We start from the raw sequence: 20,832 nt of genomic DNA, 5'->3' as shown, positions 1-20,832 counted from the left end.
TGCTTTTTAAATGGCGTTATCTCGAGATCACAAGTTAATTTATCTTGAGAAATCAAGCTTTGTTATCACGAGATAATCACCCTGTTATCACAATGCATGACTGTTAATTTTTTCATCTATAAAATATGAGGCATGGGAATTTTTGAGGACACTACATAGAGCAATAATGTCACAATTCAGAATAACACAAATAACAGTATAGTTGTATGCAGTAAATAGAGGGTGATTTCAGACACAGTCAAATGTGAAAATATCTGTCACAATTTACTGACTGACTTCCTGGTTTAACTTTGTTGTACACAAACATTTCAGGTTTCCTTAAGTAAAGTGTTTTACATAATCTGGCCAAACTGTTTATTCTCTATTTCTAAAATAGAGAGATGCAATCATTTATATTTTGCTGTATATATGTAAACTCACAAGTTGCTTAAAATGACTAACAATGGCTGCAGTCATTTCTGGCTTCTGATTGGTTAAAATGTATGACATGCTGCTTGTGCTTATTGGTTCATTTAATTGAAGCTATGGAACCTTGGAAGCACACAAGTCTTTGGCCGTAACTTTTCATGCTTGTGTAGTATTTTGTTACCATTTGACCTTTTTGTATTTAAAGTAGAAAGTTTTTCAATAAATGGTTGAAGAGAAAATGGACTAGAGAGGGGCTTTTTTCCTCCACCAAAATTGAGGCTCTCTTGTGATGCACATAATTGAATATTTGGACATGGAACAGCACTTAAATGACATTAGCAGGCTGGCTGATGAAGCCTTTGGTTAATCCACTGACGGTTGCAAGCTGGTACTGGGAGAGTAAGGATAGATATATCTCTTCCACACTGTGCCAGCTCCTCGCTCGCCTTCTGTCTTGACTTCTATGACTCACCTTTACTCTTCTAGTTCTCTCTCTCTCTGTTTTGCCACAGTATCTCTCTGCAACTCTCTCCCTTTCTTGTCCTCTGGCCGTTTCCATCGCTGCCACCTTTCCCTTATCTTTTCTCTCTCTCTCTCTCTCTCTCTTTCTCCCACTCATCATCCACACCCACGGCCGTCTGCCTGTCTGTTGGGGCCCTGTGCGCGCACACAGACACACACACACACACACCACACACACATGCACATGCACACACAAGCACACACTTAGCAGCTGAAGCCCTTTTCCAGTGAAATGTCAGGGGAAAGCTGAGCTAATGCCAACCATTAGATTTCTACCAGCATTTAAAATTTGGCAGACTGTGAGCACATAAGCTTGAATATGATAAGGATGCATGCATTTGTGTGTGAGCAAATGTGCCTGATTGTGTGAATATGAGTGTAAGATTAGTGAATGTATCAATGTGTATATTAATATCTGTCATCTGTCACCTATCATCTGTCACAGAGATCAGGCAGAAGGACAGTATCGATGATGAACAGATGAAAAATAAAGGATGTGCTCCATATATCCGCTCCTTAACTTCCCTCCCTCTTTCTATTTTTCTTCCTCTCGCTCCTCTCGTATGCTCAGAAGTCATCTTCCATTTAGCACTTAGTGACGTTTAGTGTTACCACGTGTACAATAATTATCAATATATATGTATTTAGAATGTATCCCTTTGTTAAAATATAGGATCATTTAACTTGTCGTGTTTTTTTTTCTTCAGTTTTTCATGTGACGGTCAGGTATTACACAACACTGATCTGCCATACCGGTGTCCTGGTCTAAAAGGTTTGGGAACTACCATAGTGTACAAGTAAGGGTGAGAATGCAACTAACTAAGTTGAATTTTGGTATCTTATAAGTCCATGTGGGCTGGGCACTTGTATGTTCATGAAACAATAAATAACTCATCCCAAAACTGCACTGTTCAACAGGGGGCTTGATAATCTCACGCCCTACTAACTGAGCTAGCCAGGCACATTAGAGATGTCCTTATGATCATTGGTCGTTGCGGATGAAGGCCCATAGGAAGTATATAAATACCGTAATTGAAGTGGCTGTATGCCATAGCGCTGCCTCATTAAATGGTTTAAAGTTGTTTTTTGATAAATAAGCCAAATTCTTGCTGCAGTCACAGCTGGAGAAACCAGTGGCCTGTGCATGCACATGCTTGTGTTGCTTGTGTCTGTGTTTGTGTGTATGCGTGTATGTGTGTATCGTAGTGTGTGTGTGTGTGTGTGTGTGTGTGTGTGTGTGTGTGTGTGTGTGTGTGTGTGTCAGTGAGGTAATTTGGGACACAGCACTAATGACCAAATTATAATTCAGCTCATGCACACAAGCAGGATAGGCACATGGCCTAACACACACACACACACACACACATACACACACACACACACACACACACACACACACACACACACCTACCTACACACACGCACGCCACACACACACACACACACACACACACACACACACACACACACACACACACACACACAAAGAAAAAGCAATAATTTGTGGCTGCATCTCCCTGTGTTCAGTCTGTCTGTGTGTTTTGTTGCACACATTCATCCATGCGTGCTTGTGTGCTTGCATGCGTTAACATGTGTGTCTGTGAGTGCGTGTGCATGCATGTGAATACTGTACGTCGATCTGTCTGCACGCCCGTCCCCTGCCTGTTTGAGATGACGAGGTCACTGGGCCGAGCCTCTTAACTTCACAGTTCAATTTGGATTTGCATAATCCTGGCGCTAATTTCCACAGGGTGCATCCATTCAGTGTATCTCGACAGGTGACGGGGGTTAGACAGCTATCCCGTGTTCCACTGCTCCACCAACAGACCGGAGTGAGCAGACATGCACAAGAGCAGTGCAAGAAACACTTGATAAAGAATAACTGATGATTTATTCTTGGAGTCAAACGCACAAAGCCTTAAAGGACGACTGGAGCTGCGAAGGTACTGATTAAATTGGAATGATGTGAAATTAAAAGAAAGCAAATGAAAAACTGTTATTAATAAAAAGTGAAAGTAATCAATAGAAGATGGAAAATAAATTGCAGAAGAGACAAAGAGATTACTTCTGGATTGGTAAGCATACAGACTGCAGTGTTCATTTACAAAAACATCACAATGAATCATTCATTTTTAATTATTTTGACCCTCAAGGTATTCCTTTATAAAAATGGGCCTGTGGGCTGTTTGTCACTCATGCATAAAGGAGGAATAAAAAGTATGTAAAAGTATAATTAAAGCTTTGTTTAAAAGTGTCACTCGCACATCACTGTAAGCCGCTCATGTAAACAAATCTTGCCTCAACACAAATACGGATTATGTAGGAGAAATGTATGCATGTAAACAGCATAGTGAGACTCTCCAGTGTGAGCGCTTCACATTGTGAAGCACTGATAACCTTTATAATAAACATATCGTATTATGGCTAAGTTGCTAAAATTATTCGTTGTGGTTTAACATAAAGTTGGATTTGCAACCCTAAATTTCGCACTTCTTATCACTTTTGTCAGATCCTTCCCATCAAATGTCCATATCCTTTAAACTTCGCACTTCCAATATGTAACACAAGCTTTTTCTAAAGGGTGTTCTCTCATTTCGTTACTTTAACTATGCAGCTAGTGTCAGGAGGTGATTAGCTTAGCATAAAGACTTGAAGGAGGGGGAAACTGCTAGCCTGTCTCTGTCTAAAAAATTTAAAATACAGGTAGCACCCCCTTCTGAAGCTCGCTAATTCACATGTAAAATCTTGAGTCTCGTCATCACTACGCAGTTGCTTTTACATTTCTGTTGTGTAGGATGAAGCAAACAAGACACAGCATGTTAATTAGTGAGCTTTAGAGGCGCTGGTAGGCATATTTTCTGTTTTCCCCCTTCTTCTCCTCCTTATGCTAAGCTAAGCTAATTTCCCCCCTCGGTCTAGCTCCATACTTAATAAAGCAACATAAGAGTGGTATTCATTCTCTTGTCCTCCTCCCGGCTAAAAGGCAAAATTTATTTCCAGCCGAAGCTGAGATAACTAAAACTAATGTCACTTGAGTAATCTCTTGACAAAGATCCGGAGAGAAACACAAGACATTTTACATCTCTTTTAACAGGCTGTGTTGTACTTCCTGTGACTAATACATTCACTTTCAATTGTAAAAGAAGTAAGGTGCCTCTTTACTACAATTTCAACTTTAATTTTTAAAATCTTATGTCTGATTCACTTCAATTCTACTGATATTATAAATTTTAATTCAATCCAGTAAAACCTTTCCACATAAATGCAAATGTAGCACCCGTACCTGTAGCTATGTGTAATAGTACTATAGACAGGGCCCTAGGTACAGGTTAAATATAAGTAATCTATTACCTGCGCCTACAAATACAAAAATTACAACTCTTAGTTATCTTAGTCCCTTTATCTGACATAACAAATAACTGGCGTAATGGGCGCTTCACTTGTTCGCACAGGCAATCAAAATAAAAGGCAAGTGCAAGTTTATCGTCACTCACGATGGAAACCCTGTAGAGCAAAGACGAAACAGCAGCGACAGTCCATATCAACAGCACACAAGCAGGAGGGAAACAGTCTCCACAGTGGTCCAAAAGAGCTCTTCTGATCCTCTCTTACAGTTAATGTCAAAACGTCACCTGAATCAGATAAATCTGCTAAGCAACAAGAACATATGCTGATTCATGGCCATCGAACAATAACTTGTCTTAACCAATTGCTTCAAATGCAAAGCTAAGAGTATAAAAGCAAAGCTAATGACAATTATCCTAGGCTAACAATGGCTCTTGCATTTAATCACCAATTTTAGCCTTCCATTTGGATTTTTAACCATATTTATATCCATGTTTTTAAACTGTTCCTTTTTAAAACTCTTTGCTTTCTGATGACGACATGAATTATCCACATCCTGATGTCTGAATGTAATTTAGCCAGGGCTGCACAAATCATCCTCGAGAGCACACGCTGAAATATCCCCAATTTCACACATTTGATTAAATCAGTGAAGTTGTCAACACTCTAATCTAGCAGGAATACGGAAAAGCAGTTTTCCTCGGCGGCGGTTAATGGTCTCAAAGAACAGAAAAAAGCCTCCCATTTTCCTCGAGGGTTAATAGAGGTGACAGTTGGCTCAGTGGGACCAAGATGGCCGCCGCCGTCTGAGTTTGACCCAGTGACACATTTCCTGTCCCATCTGTCTGTGGCACCCAGAGGAGGCGAGAGTCCCCCCCGAAACACCAGGGGAGCAGGAGTGTGTGTGTGTGTGATGCTGCATCTCTATGTTGACTTAATGTTTACTCAGCGAGTCCCAGCTTGTCTCTGAATAATTCAGTCTCGTTCATGCACACACACACACACACACACACACACACACACACACACACCGACACACTTTGCTATCCCAGTGGCACCGAGGGTGTGCTGTCAACCCCTGCTGTTAATTTGTACCAGACGTGCAGAAAAAAAAAATCCAAAAATCCCTCTGATGCCCTTATTTTCTCCATTATGATCTGCCATCTTCTTTCCCTGCTGTCTTTGACCCTTAGCTTTCTCTCTCTCTCTATCTCCCTTCTCATTTTTCTGCTTTATCTTTCTGCCTGCCACCTGACTCTTCCTCTCTCTCTCTCATGCATAAGTAAATGTAGAGAAACACATCTTACTACTCCCAAAGTTCTGCCTCTCAGCTTTTAAAGATGCATGCTTGAGCAGTCTAGAAGGTGAGACACAAAGAATAAAGGCCTGGTCACATCACAGAGCGGTATCTTTAAGCAGTATTTCCTTCTAGAAGCTTGTTGGTGAATTTTTGTAGCTGGCAGACTAACTACTAACACGCTAGCCAGCTGGGACTTGGGTTGCCACCTTCAGTGTGGGAAAAAAAAGGACCTTGACACAAATCAAGCCGGGGGTCTGGGGGTCCTCCCCCATGAGATGTTAAGTGTCAGACGCTTAATTTGCTGCATTCTAGGGACTTTGTTTTTGCACCAATTTGTGTCCCCTGCTAGTCTCAACATGAATATAAAGCAAAAAAAAGTCGATATTAGTAAAGCACAATTGCATCAATTCTAGTTAGTATTAATAGACATGGGCAAAATGTTTGGTCTGTCAAAATAACCCCCCTCGGCATCCTCTGCCCTTACGCTTCTTGGACGTGGTAGTCCCCAGCTAAATGTTGCTTTAGGTTGAAAAGACCACCATGGGGGACAGAAAATAATCTATAGCAAACTGTATAGTGTGCTTTGTACTCATTCTCATTGACAGGAGTGATCCACTTGTGGTCCGTCATGTGTGATGGACAACTTTGCTGTCATTCTCTTCCGCAAATTCAGATTGTTTTTATGTCTTGAAGAAACTCTTTTGGTTTTATTATCATTTGACAATATAGTGTATGCATGAGAGTAGGGTGTGAAAATACAGGACCAATTGTGTCCCCTATTGATTCAGTGCATTTTATTTCTCTGTATTCTATGGGACAGATGGTAACTCTTGGTTCACACTGCCTACCTGAGCAGTGTGTGACGACTACAGCGCTGAACAGCTGCGTCTGGCCTGCGTGCGATGTTTACACCGACAGCCTGTCAGCTGTGTGGCTGCTGCTGCTGCCAACCCTGTCTGGTTGCTCAGGTAGGCAGTGTAACCCTAGCCTTCGACCATGCTAGCACTAGTCACAATCTTCTGTTTGCTCCTCTGGTATTTTTCTACCCCATTGTGTAACATTTTATTCAACAAAACTTTATTGATGATAGAAAACTTGTTAGCTCGTTAGTTTACCTTGGTTGTTAATGGTTCACTCAATTTATTCTAAAGATGTATTTGTATAATCAACTCCTGTTTCATTACTTTGTAGACCATTGCTCTTGTGGAAAGGTTTTGCTCCAACAAGAGGTTAAGTGAAAGTGAAAGATGCAGCACCTTCATTCTGAGCTCTCGGCTTTCCGTCCCCTCAAAGGTCAGCGCCACAGATTCTCAGCTCAAAGTTCATCCAAGTTGAAGGTAATGTGAAACATTAGTGTGGCTTTACGTTGCTCCCACCAGCAAATCCACTAATCGCTGCAATTCCACTGGAATGAACTGAATTCGCTGGCTGTGATTTTTAAGTGACGTTTTTGTAAAATTAAGTTTCAAATGCTGTAGCGACCGTGTTTTAAAGCAGGGCAGCGCCAACACTTCTAACTTTGACCTGTGACATTCAAGTGAAAATTACAATACACTAAAAAATGACTTTTAAATAATGTTGGTGCTCCTTTAGGTACCTTGAACTGAACAACCTATGTGCATGTGTTTTATAAATCATTGATGAAATCATTAAATAATTCTTTAATCAACTCTGTACCAGTTAATATTGATGCCATGCTGCCATAATGCGAGAGCTTCAAACTTGATCAATCAATACACTGCGTCTATATGGAAAAGGAGAAAGAACAGAGGAAAGGAGAGCAGCAGGAAAAAGAAGTGGTTAGAAAAATGTACAGAATTTACTAACCAGGAGTGGCACACACACACAGGGAAAGAACACAGACACACTCACTGACACAGTCATTTCCAGTGATCCCCATTTCACTGTATCTCCTGCTAACAATCCTTATAATCTTACAATCCTCAGAAATCTGATGGATCAAAGTCGCGCTCCTTCAAACCTCTGTGCTGTTCAGCACTCAGAGATGAAATACATCAAGGCTCAAGTGTGAGTCTATGTGCATGTATGTGTATGTTTGGGTGTGTGTACCCCCTTCTCTTCTCGCTCTTCCTCCTCCTCCTCCTTCTTCAGTACTGAACTGCCTGATCGTAGCATGATACAGCAAAATGCAAAACACATTGAAAGAGTAAAATAGCTGTTATTGTTTTTCTCTCCCCTCTATGACGTCGGCAAAAATAATGAGCACCTTCTCTCCTCTCCTCCTCGCCTTGTTTCCTCCTTTTTCCTCCCCTCATCTCCCTCCGTTTTCATACTTTCTCTGTTCTACTTTGTATAGCTCTACACGTTCTCCATTCATTTCCCTTTCTCCACTCCCCGCCTCCCAACCACTCTTTTTCTGCCCTGCAACAGAGACACTCAGGGGCGAACAATTCTCCTGAATTTATTCAGAATTATGATAGTGTCTGCTAAATCCTATTTATAGCCACTTTCACTTAATGTACTGTAAATCTGGGTGCGTAGAAGTGTCATGCATGTGTGTTCCTGCATGAAATCGGGCATGCGCATACAGTACACGTGGTTATAATCTATGTGAGTGATAGTATATATGTGTACGTGCACTTGTGTGTGCGTGTGGGAGGGTTTTTATGTGCCAGACTTGGTCATGCATAATGAGAATCCCTGGCTCTTGTCTGGGCAACCCCCGCTGAGGTGGGGTATAATTGATTAAATGGTTATTATACGCTTATCTACCATTATCTATAGAGCAATGCTGCGTGTGTTCAGGTGTTATCAGTATGTTTGGATCTACATGTGCTGCGTTTTGTGTAAGTCTGTTAAATACATGTGTATTCATGCATGTGTGTGCGTGCCAGCAGTGTATACAGTATGTGTGTACGTGCCAGAGTGTGTACACGTAGGGCGGGCTGATGTATTTCTGTCCAATTAGCCAGTGACCCAATTCTCTCTGGCTGTCTCAGAGTCATTCTGTGGTTGTAATGGATTCACTCTATCATCATATCCAATCTCCCTGTCTGCATTACACTGGAACACCACTCAATTTAACTCGCACATGACGTTCCTCTTACCAAGGACAGTTCAATCAATATCTGTGGACTTGAACCCCCCCGCCCCGCAACTGCTCTCTCGTAAAAAATTTGGGGATTTTATCAGGATCTATAAGTTGGAGCTTTTCCACTGACTTTGATATGTTTGTGGCTTTAAAGGTGCCATACACACATGTGTTTTCTCTCCAAAATTGTATTATTTTATTTATCTAGTGTCACTTTTACATTTTCATTCATAGTGTCTTAAAACCACATAGAGCAGCTGTAACATTACTTCATATTGTGGCAGTAACCACCGAAACCTGACCATGTACACGTTCCTTATTGGTCACCTTTACTATCTTTTCCAATTACTTTCTGCTTTGTTCTATTGTTTGATGTGACCTTGGGAGGCCGGGTCAAACACACTGTTCTCTCTCCTTCTGAATATTGTTAATTAAAGGAATAGCTTGACACAAAACATCCTTATTAGCTTGTTACCTTTGGACAGAGTCAGGTTTATTTCCCGCCGTTTTGTGCTAAGCAAAGCTAAACGGCTCTTTAGTAAGCTAAATTTACCTTACAGACATGAGAGTGGTCTCAGTCTTCTACTTCTATTCTTGCAAAGGGAGCAAGTAAGTGTATTCCTTTAATACAAAGTGAATTGTTCAATAGGGCTTAGGAAAACAACATTAAAAAAAAATCTTACATTTGTGAACTGGACTTCTGGCAAGCACACAGCCAATTAGAATAACTTTACAGTGAGAACATAAATACTTTTTTATGTACGTATTGTCTTTTTATCTGCCTGCACGAAGTCTGCCAAAAGAGAGCTGAAGTCAGCACCATGCCTTGCGTAATTCTCACAGACAACTCCTTTACACTGTAACACAATTTTCTTGAAACATTTCCAAAGCGACGCCCAGGTATTGGTTACACTGACTTCATTTTCTTGATTTGATGTCACCAGTGGTCTGCAGTTGCAGATAACGGGGCCAAGCTTCCAGTTTGCTTAGAACAGCTAGAAATCTAAGCACCCTATTTCCAATGATAGAGATATTTATGCCACACCGCAATGAGTTCACCTTTTATCCTTGTGGTTCTGTCCCTCGCATACAAACATGGCTGATATCCAGGAAAGTCTTTTGTCATTTAGATTGACGGTCACTGAGTGACAACACAATCAGTTTAGTCTGGATGATTTTGGATGCGAGCCCATACATTGCTCTATCACATATCTGAGATGTTCTAGTATATCCAGGCTCCTATGGTTTCCATAGTTGCACACACTTAAGTATGTACAGGCACTTAATGCATTGCCACGTTTTCTCAAGAACCTTTAGACTGCATGTGACAGTATAGCTTGATTAAACCTGAAAATCCAGTAATATTCCATATACCCATGACTGTGCAGTTATATAAGACTATTTGTGCTATGTGAATAGCATTATTTAATTCACTCTTGTGGAAACACAATCTGAACATGCCTTCACACTTGTTATAACACACAAAGAGCATACACAAACAAAAAAGAGGAGGCTGGGAGTTTGTACCTCTCCTTTCATTTGGGTGTGCGTTTGCGTGATTGTGTATGTGTGTGTGTGCACGTGCAAGTGTTATCTGTTCATACACCTGTGTCAGCCAGAGACTGCATCCTGCTGCCCTACTCTCCTGTTGCCATGGTGAACTCCCTTTGGCCTACAGCAAGTGCATAGGTGTGTGTGCGCGAGTGTGTGTGTGTCTCTTCATGTGTGCAACTTCATGTTTTGCTGTGTGTGTGTATCTGTGTGCGCCTGCATGGAGACCAGTGTGCAGGTCTAAGTGTTTCTGTGTGACCATTTGTGTGTATGAACATGTGCTTGGTGTGCATGCACATGTGTTTGTGCGCAGCATGAGTGTTTTATCAGCCTGTGTTTTCTTGGGTGCACGTGTTCTCTGCAATCAGGCATTGAGACAGATGTGGGAGCAGGGGTGTGATGACTCAGAAATGGTGGGATGAAGAGGTCCTTGTCCTCTTTTAGTCAGGCTGTTTGTCGTCCAGATTCCCCTCTCTCTGTTGTCTTTTCACCTCTCCTCAAAAATGTCTCTTTTTACACGGGCTCTTATGAAAAATGTGGCATGAAGTACTAAATTAATCATTGTTAGGGCAAAACCTACATATTGCAACAAGCAGACAGCTCAATGATGTCTCACTAATATGTCACACGATCAATAGACAATTACAAACTTATCATTTGGCATCATTACAAAAAGCACTGCAGTGTCTATTGACTGGAAATACCATTATTGCTTACCAGAAATCCCACCACAAACTGGTTGTTAATGAAGGCAAACATACTGGGCAGCCAGCTAATGAGATGCACTTGTTTCCAAAGGCAGAGGTGACTGCATGCTGCTGCAGGGGCGGATCTAGAGAAATATTCTTGAAGTGGCAGGAGGGTGGCATGAGACTTTCGGAGGTGGCAGAAATATATTCTGATTTAATCGCAAACAAACACGTATATCAATATTTGCTTGGAAAAGCCTCCAAATAAAGATATTTTCACTCAAACACATTACGTTGTTGTGGCAAAGTCTAAACGTGGCGTCTTTTTTCATTGAACATAAGCCTAAAATGTGTCCATAAGAAGTCATTAAATTCATTTCCATTTTTAAACACGTTATTTTAACATTCATCTAAATTCATGTGTCAATTTGACAACATTTGACACCAAGCTGGGGTGGCAAACCATTATTTAGGGGTAGCAGCTGCCACCTCATACCACCCCTCCAGACGGGCTGCAGAAACTGCTGCATTCAGAAACTGACAGATGACGACTTTTTCAACCACACAACTCAATTTACACTTCAGCCATACTCATTTGTACTCACAAGTCAAGCAGTTACTTGGGAGGATATCACAGGGACAGAGGGAGGTCGATTACAGGCCAACAAACAGGACCTTTACGGTCACTGTGATGTGTGTGTTTCACAATCAAAGTTTTCCCGCACACGTACACTTACGCTCCACAACCTTTTTGATACACACTTGAAAGAAATAGATGAACTAGCTGGACTGAGACGGCAAATGAGGAATGGGTTCCAAGGTCTGGGTTAGTAATTATTTTTTAGTTAATGAACATTTCTTGGCTTGCGATATGTACCGCAGTCATAACGGCTCACAAGTGTAGTACAGTGGTTCCTAACTTGCGAGTGGGGACCCTTGCAAGGGGTCACAACATAAGTTTGAGGGCCCACGAGATGATTAACAGGAGAGGTGAAGGTGAAGCAGTGAAACACATTTCTGCTACACATCTTTATGCATATTTTTTTAGACTTTTCTAACATTGGCTTTTTTTTCTTCTTTATTTCACCTCTTTTGGAGCATAAACAGGGTATAACAATCGCCCTGAATGACCCTTGAACTAGTCACTGCAACTGGGGGACAGTGGTGTGCAAGTAGCCATTGCTTCATTTTAAGGTGTGCAACATTTTTTTTGCCAAAAAAACAGAAACAAACAAATACCGCCTGCTGTAGTATATACATTGTACCAGGTTAACAGATTTAAAACACATCTCTTCACATTTTTCAGAACTATAACATATCTAATTTGAGATATTTGAGATAAAAGACAATTGTTTCTCTACTTCCTCAATAACAAGAACACACTCAATCTGGGAGCTGAATGAGCTCAGTTTTTTCACCTCCTCTCTTTTCTTAGTGCCTGATTTTGATTCTCTCCTCTTCTCCTTTTACCACATTACTCAGACAGTTCTCTCTTCCTCCCCTCTGTTACATTCTCGCAGTCTGCGCTCATCCCTCTCTCCAATCCTCATCTATCCCACTTTTCTTCTCTCCTCGCCATCTCCTCCCATCCTCTCCTCCGAGTCCTTATCTTCCTCCCCTTCCCATCCTCTCACTTTATCTACTTCACCCTCCTCTCCCTATCTCTTCTTATTACTGTCTCCCAGTCTTTTATCGCCTCCCTCAGTTATTCTATCTTTGACTTTTTCCTGTTTTTATTCTAACCTCACCTCGCTTTCTGGCTCCCTGTGTTTCCTTCGCTGTGCGTGGGCTCCAGTCTTAACGCTGTTGTTTGAGTCACAGGGCCACATTGAGTTTGTGTATAGGATTGCATGGATGCCGTATTTAATAGCGAGGATGTGTCGATAGATTGGTATGCCTTCATATATTTGCGTGCAGCGTTTTATGCGTTTGCAAGAGAGAAATTTTTGGTGTGTTACAAGTTACAAACACCTCTGCTTCAAAGCATCAACCCTGCTCCACCTAGCAACAGCCTGCACCATGCACACTCCCTTTTTCTCTCTTTCTGCATCTCCTCTCCTATTCCCTCTCTCTCTTTCAACTCCCCTCTCTCATGCTGTGACTGGGAATACTGGAGATGAATTTACATGCTCACATGCAGGTATACTGGCATAGGCTCACACACACAGTTGCTCTGCTACTGGTCTTTAAGCAGATCTGATGACGTTGGTTTCGGCTGCACGAAACCTTCTGAAGAATGATATTCAAAAAGAGACCTTTTGGTTACTATGGCAATGATATGAGATATGTGACAGGTTCCTCATAAATGCAGTCCGATTGAACACATCTCCATGTAATTATACCTAGGTTGAGAGCTCACTTCAAATCCATGCACAAATAGACATACAGTCCTCCACGCTTTCTCATTTTCTCTGCTGTTACATTTACACACATACACACACACACACACACACACACACACACACACACACACCTACACACACGCACAGACCACCACCACCACCACCACCACCGCAGAAATGTTGATATGAGTAAATATTGTAAGCATAATGAAGACAGTTCTGAAAATGCAGGGCTAGTGACCTTTAGTTTTAATATGTTGTATTAGCTACTTGCACTTTCTCTCTCTCACACAACAATACATGCACACACATACTATCTGAATATGAAATTCTATTTATCCAACGTGCACACAGACACGTCTATAGCTTTCACATAAACTGGGACAGAATCTTAATTCAGACTGGGAATTGCGGGCACCCAGGTGATGTTTTTATTTAAATTTATTTATTTATTTAAAATGATAATTCAAAGCAGGCACCGAGCCTAACACTGCACACCTTAAGGTTCCTAAAAGGTGTTTCAGATTACAATATTTATGAACTTATGGCGTTCTTCACATTCCTCTTTTGATTTCTTTTTAAATATGTCTTTGCTAAAGGCTGGCATCTTACAGCATCTTTCCAAGAAAGCTATGATTTACCTGAGCGAATTAAAGCTCTGGCATCCACATTGTTTATAACAAATAACACTCTCAAATTCATGCATTGCTGGATAAAGAGAGACTGAAACTCATTTATTTCAATAGGGTGAATGACGGAGAGTAACGGATCACAGATATGTCACGTTTTTCCAAACTGACACATCAGAAGAGCTGAAAGTAGGAAGTAGATGAGAATACCTATCGTAAACAAAATATTTCGGCCTAATTATGTAATAATATTAATTATTTATCTGAATGTCTATAGACAGCCAATTTTCTCACTGATGGTATGATCGGTATGCAATTTAGTTTGATAATCAGTTACGTCACATCAATACTTGAAATTTGCCATCATGAAAGCCAAGCTTTGCAAACCAAGCTCGTCCAAAACAGTGGAGCAAGCACTCTGCATTACCTGGTGCCTAAATCGCACACAACTATGGTTTGAAATAGATAACCATATGAAATCACTGAGGTTTTTGTCTCCCTGTTTGGCACAAGAGAGGACCCAGTGACTATTATAAAAGCCCTTGCATTGTGTGTAGGTTTCCCCAAGGTGGAATATAACACAAATAGGGCACATACCAGACAGTAAAACCTCTACAGCCAGCCTCTTCTAGACATTTTGAGCACACGACCCAAATGAAAAATGCTACAGTTTTTCATGCTGCGATGCCGGGTCGGGAGAATACATGGCTAAACTAGATGCTCACATGAGGAAGATGATATTACTAACTGAAAACCTCAATGTTCATATTTCAAAACCAGAATTATTGTCTCCCTCTTTCTCTCCTCTCTCTCAGCACGGTTTAGCAACTGTCATAAAATGACTCATGAATTCAATGGAAGTGCATAATTTGTCCCATTTTCATGCCAGGAATCATTTATTAAGGAGTGGACATTAATGTTTAAAGTGCTTCCCATCTGAAGGAAGAACTTTTGTTTACCTTGAGGAGCCTCTCTATGGAATGAAAGCAGTTGTACCCATGGGGCTGATTGGAGGGTGCTTGAGATGGGATGTCATCTATCTTGAAAAGCACCCCTGTAATTAACTTCAGAATGAGATGAACTTGAGGCTTTTTGTGTCTGGCAGCATCCTTTTTGCCCTCACTGTGGGGCCCTGAATGAAGGTGATGGATCTTTATATAAAGGAATGCAATGTTACATAAAGTAGATGTATTTACTGCCAATGAGCATGTTATGTATATAAGTGTCCAGCAGTACAATACTGGGTGACTGACGTGTGTAACCATAGGTATGCTTACATTTGTTTTGTTTTTAACATACCACTACTACGTTTTGTTCTTCTGCCCACCATAATAATCTTTATTGTATTCTGTAATTTTGTTGTTGAGATCTGGTGACAAATCAAATCTATTCTGCCATATGGCAGCAACATGAGATAGCCAGAAAGGCTTTAGACAAATCCTCAGTTTAATCCAATAATATGAACCTCTTATTTGAAAGTGAAACTTGAACTGAACACAAAAACTGCTATAACTGCCCAGTGTATTGTGCAGTTGCATGTGGACTACACAAAGCACACAGTAATTCAAGCTGAATCAAAAATGAATAGCCATTTTAATACACTGATTTATTGCCTTAATCTTTCCTTAAGTAAGTCAGTATTACACTTGTGAGCTGTTAATAAATACGATGGTTACGCGTTGGGCTTGTTTAAAATAAGATCACAAAATATGTATACTATAATCTGGCACCACATGTGTCAATTTTGGCACAGAAAACTAAATTCCATTGATTCTATCTACAGTTAATTGCCACAAAATTGTCAAACTCTCTCTTTAAAAATATCAGGAACACTATTAGGAAATCCAACATGTGTGTAAAATATGGAATGTAAACTCCTCCACCTACTTCATATCAATGTAACCCCCCAAGATTTCCAAAAATATTAGAGGACGTGACTTTGTCTCAGTTAAGCAGTTAAGTTGGTGAGTAAATGTTTATCAAAAATTTTTTTCTTAAAATAATTAAAGAAAAAGAAAATGTTCAATTGATTGTCTTGGCTGCTCACATAACTGTCTGATGCACCTTGAAGAGTTAGACTGAAGGACCATCTGGGAAGACCATATGTCTTCACACTTCCATTTGTCAAATGAAAGAGGAATCTAAATTTACTGCGGGCGAATTAACACTGTGCACAAAGAAAGGTTTGTGTGTGTTTGTGCACACTGTTAAGTTTTACATGCACAAGCACACTTGGCTACATCTGGTTGCACAGAGCAACATCTGCTGAACTTTTCATATTAGTAAGCAGCTCATGTTTGGTTGATGCTAACCAGAGTCACAGAAAGTAACCCTGAGTGCGTAAGCTTTTTAATTTGTAGTTTATTTGCAACAGGCTTAATAATTTATGAGATTAAGTGTATTTACAAAGAATAAATTCAAGTGGCAACTGGACTGGTTTATTATGAGGCATTTTCCTGACGACAAACAAATTGCATTTTTATTAATGACCTGATGTAGAATGCTAATAATCACACACCACTTCAAATGTCTTTCATTAACACATTTATTCTAAATAAGAATTAGCATACAAACCTCAGTAAGAGAAGTGGAGTAAGGAAGGAGGAAAGTATCTATTTGCTGGTTTAATCTTTTATTCTGGCGTCAGAGGTCTACGTAAAAAAATATTTAACCATAGTGGGTGCTGAGTTCATGCTGATTATATAAATGGAGGTCACCTTCTTCATGAACCAACACCTCCAGTTTTACTAGCACTCAGTTCAGCAGTTATACAGATATATTTAGATGATTATTCATTCCTATATGAGACTAGGAGCTACATAACACCCTACACAGGTCCCCCAGCAAAGCTTTTGTGTGTTTCTGCTGGCGGTGCTTGTATGCTCCAGGCATTTCTTTGGATGACTGGTGGCTGCTGGAATGGACTTTGGCCATTTGTTGTCCCAGTGGGAGTAAAAATCCTGCCTGAAACAGTGTGACCACCGAGCTTTCTGGACAAGAGAGCAAGAAAAAGAACAAAAGAAGCGAAAGAACGAGCTAAAGACGAGAAAGAGAGATATTAGAGCCAGAGAGGCTTTAACACAATGTAATTAACCAAATGTATAATAAATTATTTAATAGAGAGAAAGAGAGAGAGAGAGAGAAAGAGAGGGAGAAAGGAGAGGCGTTGTGACACAGAGTAACAGAGAGCAAGGCTGTAGTGTGTCAGACGCCGCCCACTTTGACCTTGGTCGCACCTCCTCCATTCATCCATTCACACTGACGTACATACACACACACACACACACACACACACACACACACACACACACACACACACACACACACACATACGACAATACATGCCACGACTGGAGGCCACTAAAGAGAAACTGTTGTTGGTTGGCCAAGACGAAACTGAATGCTGCAACTTTCCTCACTTCCTTCCTGTTTTTGTTTGTCTTTTTCCGTGTGTGTGTGTACCACAAAGAGTGAACGAAACAGACTTCTTTGTCCCCCCCCCGTGGTGTGACTCCACCGCTTTCGCACAGTGTGTAATCTGAATAATCTGCATGTTTGTGTGTGTGCACATGCTAGTGTGTGTAGGTGGGTGAGTTTTTCGGACAGACGTCTGTGTGGATGTTGTGACACGGAGCCTACTGGTCTGTTCGGATCACTCCCACACGCCATCACACCACCGAGGCAATGCAAACACATACACACACACACACACACACACACACACACACACACACACACACACACACACACACACACACAGCAACTATTGTTCCAACTTGCCCATGTGACTGTGGAAACAACTCGTTTTTTTCCACCACCTTAAGAAACAGCTATAGCTGAGTGTGAATTCACATTGAAAGCCACTTAAAGCGAGTCTCACAAATGCAAAAAGCTGTTTTTAAATTTTTCTCACGCACTCACATTATAGAGCATTAGGCAGTACCTTTAAAATAATTAGCTATTATAGTAAACAGTCTTGCCTTTAAGTGCATGCATAAGATCATGTTTAAACGTTGTACAACATTCACAATCCTGATTGGTAGCACGTGCATCATATGTGTGGTTGCATGGGGGCTGCTTATGTGTGGCATTTCAAAAAAAGAGGCTTTAATATGGCTCTTATGTTTGATGGTTGGTCCTTTTTAAATGCCAGTGAATATGGAGGACATGTTGCGTCTGCATAAGGGCAGGAAATATCAGATATTTGTCTATTAATATGAGAACATCTGATCCTGCTTCACTTCCAGACTCTGGTCTCCATCTGCCACTGTGTTCTGAGGCATTGCAGAGGCCAGCATCACAGACTCTGTACACAATGTGCCTTTTAGCCTTTTGGATGGTTTGCATGAAATTTGGTACAGATCATCATGGTCCCAGTAGATGAAGCATATCAAATGTCTGTAAATGAGACAATTGGATGGATTACCACCATAGAATGAATTATAATGACTTTGGTAATCCCTTAACTTTTTCCCAACCCCACCCCCAGGAAAAAATAAAAAAAAAATTTCTTTAACTAAGAAACTAAGATTGTGCACACGATAAACATTATACCAGCTTAACATCAGCATGTTAGCGTGGCCATTATGAGCATGTTACCATGGTAACTTCTAGTTTCTAAGTACAGCCTCACAGAGCTGCTAGCATGTCTGAGGCTGCTGAGTGTTGAGAAAGTTACAAAGTTACACAGACTGACAGGTCATTGATTGGACAGTTTGGGGCGACTGTCATGCTGCATCATCAGAACCTCATGCTGACAGAAGTTTATGCAGCACTTTAATGTTTCTGGTGTGTATATTTATGTTCTTTATGAAGAAATGATTTGTTAGTATTATAAATCGACCACATGTATAATGACTAACAGGTAGAGACAGACAGGACAAAAAGGGTGTTGTCTTGTACATGATGATTTGGGACCTTTTACTATGGGACTGCTGCCCGTAACACACATTCTAATGGACTTAATGAACAGACAAAGTACACAGAGTAGTTCCAGAGCAGTTTTAAAAACTTTTGCCTTAATTATCAGGTAAAATACCCACGTGGACATGCATATGTGTGACATAAATATACGCATGGCTTATTACAGATCGATTCCTGAACAGATTTTAATGATCAGCAGATGGAATTATGAGCTGTTTAGCTTTTTCAAATTGTTCTTAAATCACATGTCTGATGTGATCCTGTGGTTTGTTCGTTTGTTTTCACACCTCGAACAATCTGCACCAGAGTCCGCTCGGTGGCGGACCGAGACCACTCGTTTCAAGTGCTCTCGGCCCACTTGTTTCCTCCTGCGTCCCAGTGTGATTGCTGTGTTCACATACGCCCAAACGAACCGCACCAAAGGGGGTAAACGCCATGTGTGAATACACACTCAAACTTGAGGTCTCACTTTTTTTAATCCTTCATATTTTTACTTTCCATCTGACGTTGTTTCACCAGTGGAGTGGTCCATAATCTCATAATGTGAAAATGTCAAATTTATTCACTTCGCTCATCAATCAGTTTAGATTCCATTTTCCAGCTGTTGTTGTTTTTATCACACAACTGTTGAATTATTTTTTTCTTGGTTTTCCATCATAGCTCCTATTCTATTCATTATTTATTTATTTTTAGGATACTATTTGATTTTTTTTTTTTAATCCAATTTTCTACTTCAGGTTCCATTCAGAGCAAACTATTTCACATCACAATACCCGTTAGCTTCTGCACACTTCAGTGTCCATTTTAGCTGCTGTGTGAACACATAGGGCTGAATGGGAAAGCCACAGTGTCACGATTTATGTGGACGTTTTTGCAGGACACTAGCAGAATAGTAGTCTGGTACACTGAATAAGAGCACTTAACATCTCACAACACGTGAATGATGACACCCTGAGTGACCCATCCTTTTCACCTCTCTCCCACACACACACACTTAACATGGCCACACCCTTTTTTCCTTTCATCCAGCAGTCCATTCAGACACGCTGCTGTACATTATACAGCTAGTGCACACACACACACACACACACACACACACACACACACACACACACACACACACCAAAATCTAACACAAACAGCAGGGAGATGACAGTGAATAGTGACCCTCCCATTATTTCCCTCTACCACACACACACACACACACACACACACACACACACACACACACACACACACACACACACACACACTTTCTCTTTCCTTTTCATCCCTTTCTCGTTCCTCAGTTGGTCTTTCAGCACAAACACCTCACACAGAGTTGTACAATGAGCGCTCTGTGACGGAGGGAAGCCTATGTCTGCATTGTACTGCAGTGCTTTGTCTGTGACCATCATAACACATCTTTCTCTCCCTCCATCTCTCTGTATGGCTCTATCTATCCTGCTACACTGTAGGCGAGGAGTGTCTCAGTCCCCAGGGTCCTATATCTGGAGAATTATGATGTTGGAACACACACTAGCCTACATTTGCTGAAATCATTCCAGAAAAAAAAAAGGCTGAGACATGTGCATTATTCCTGCAGGACGATGAGGGAATTAAGGACACGTGCCATAACATAATGTCCAGAAAGAGAAGAGTTTAATAAATTCTGAAATGTTAGAACTTGTACAATGTGTGTTTCCGGTTCGGACTTAGTTATACATGTTCCCATCACAATAGTTTACAATGAGCCGTCTTTGTGCATCATTCCTCTGTTTCCTTTGTCATCCACCTCTCCTTCTGATATCTATGTTCACATCGAAATGGCTGACAATGAACTCTTTCTCCCCCCCTCCATCATCACTCTCTATCTTCTCTGTGTGTTATCTACCACTTTGAATCAATGTTCCCATCAAATCACATGACTAGACATGCTCTCTGTTGCCTCCCCTCTCTGTCTCCATCCATCTGTCTCTCTCCCTGTAGCAACTAACAAGGAAATAACTGATGGGGGAAAAAAATTGGAAGAATTTGATAACAAATGTGTCTGGGAATGTCTCCATACTATCATGAAGCCTGTTGTTTGCAA

The 20,832-nt window shown here is 40.8% G+C and overlaps 1 long non-coding RNA gene across 1 annotated transcript in view; it reads left to right on the top strand.

Annotated features, from left to right (window-relative positions):
- Positions 1 to 20,832, top strand: part of LOC127358768 (uncharacterized) — a 70,078-nt gene that overhangs the window by 7,488 nt on the left and 41,758 nt on the right. Inside the window, exons 2-3 of the long non-coding RNA XR_007882535.1 lie at positions 6,396 to 6,543; positions 6,767 to 6,912. This is a non-coding gene — a long non-coding RNA (uncharacterized LOC127358768). The remainder of the gene's footprint in view (positions 1 to 6,395; positions 6,544 to 6,766; positions 6,913 to 20,832) is intronic.

The sequence above is a fragment of the Dicentrarchus labrax genome, unplaced genomic scaffold, assembly GCF_905237075.1.
Source record: "Dicentrarchus labrax unplaced genomic scaffold, dlabrax2021, whole genome shotgun sequence".
NCBI lineage: Eukaryota > Metazoa > Chordata > Actinopteri > Moronidae > Dicentrarchus > Dicentrarchus labrax.
The sequence above is the reverse complement of the archived record's forward strand: the minus strand, read 5'-3'. Positions and strand labels throughout refer to the sequence as shown.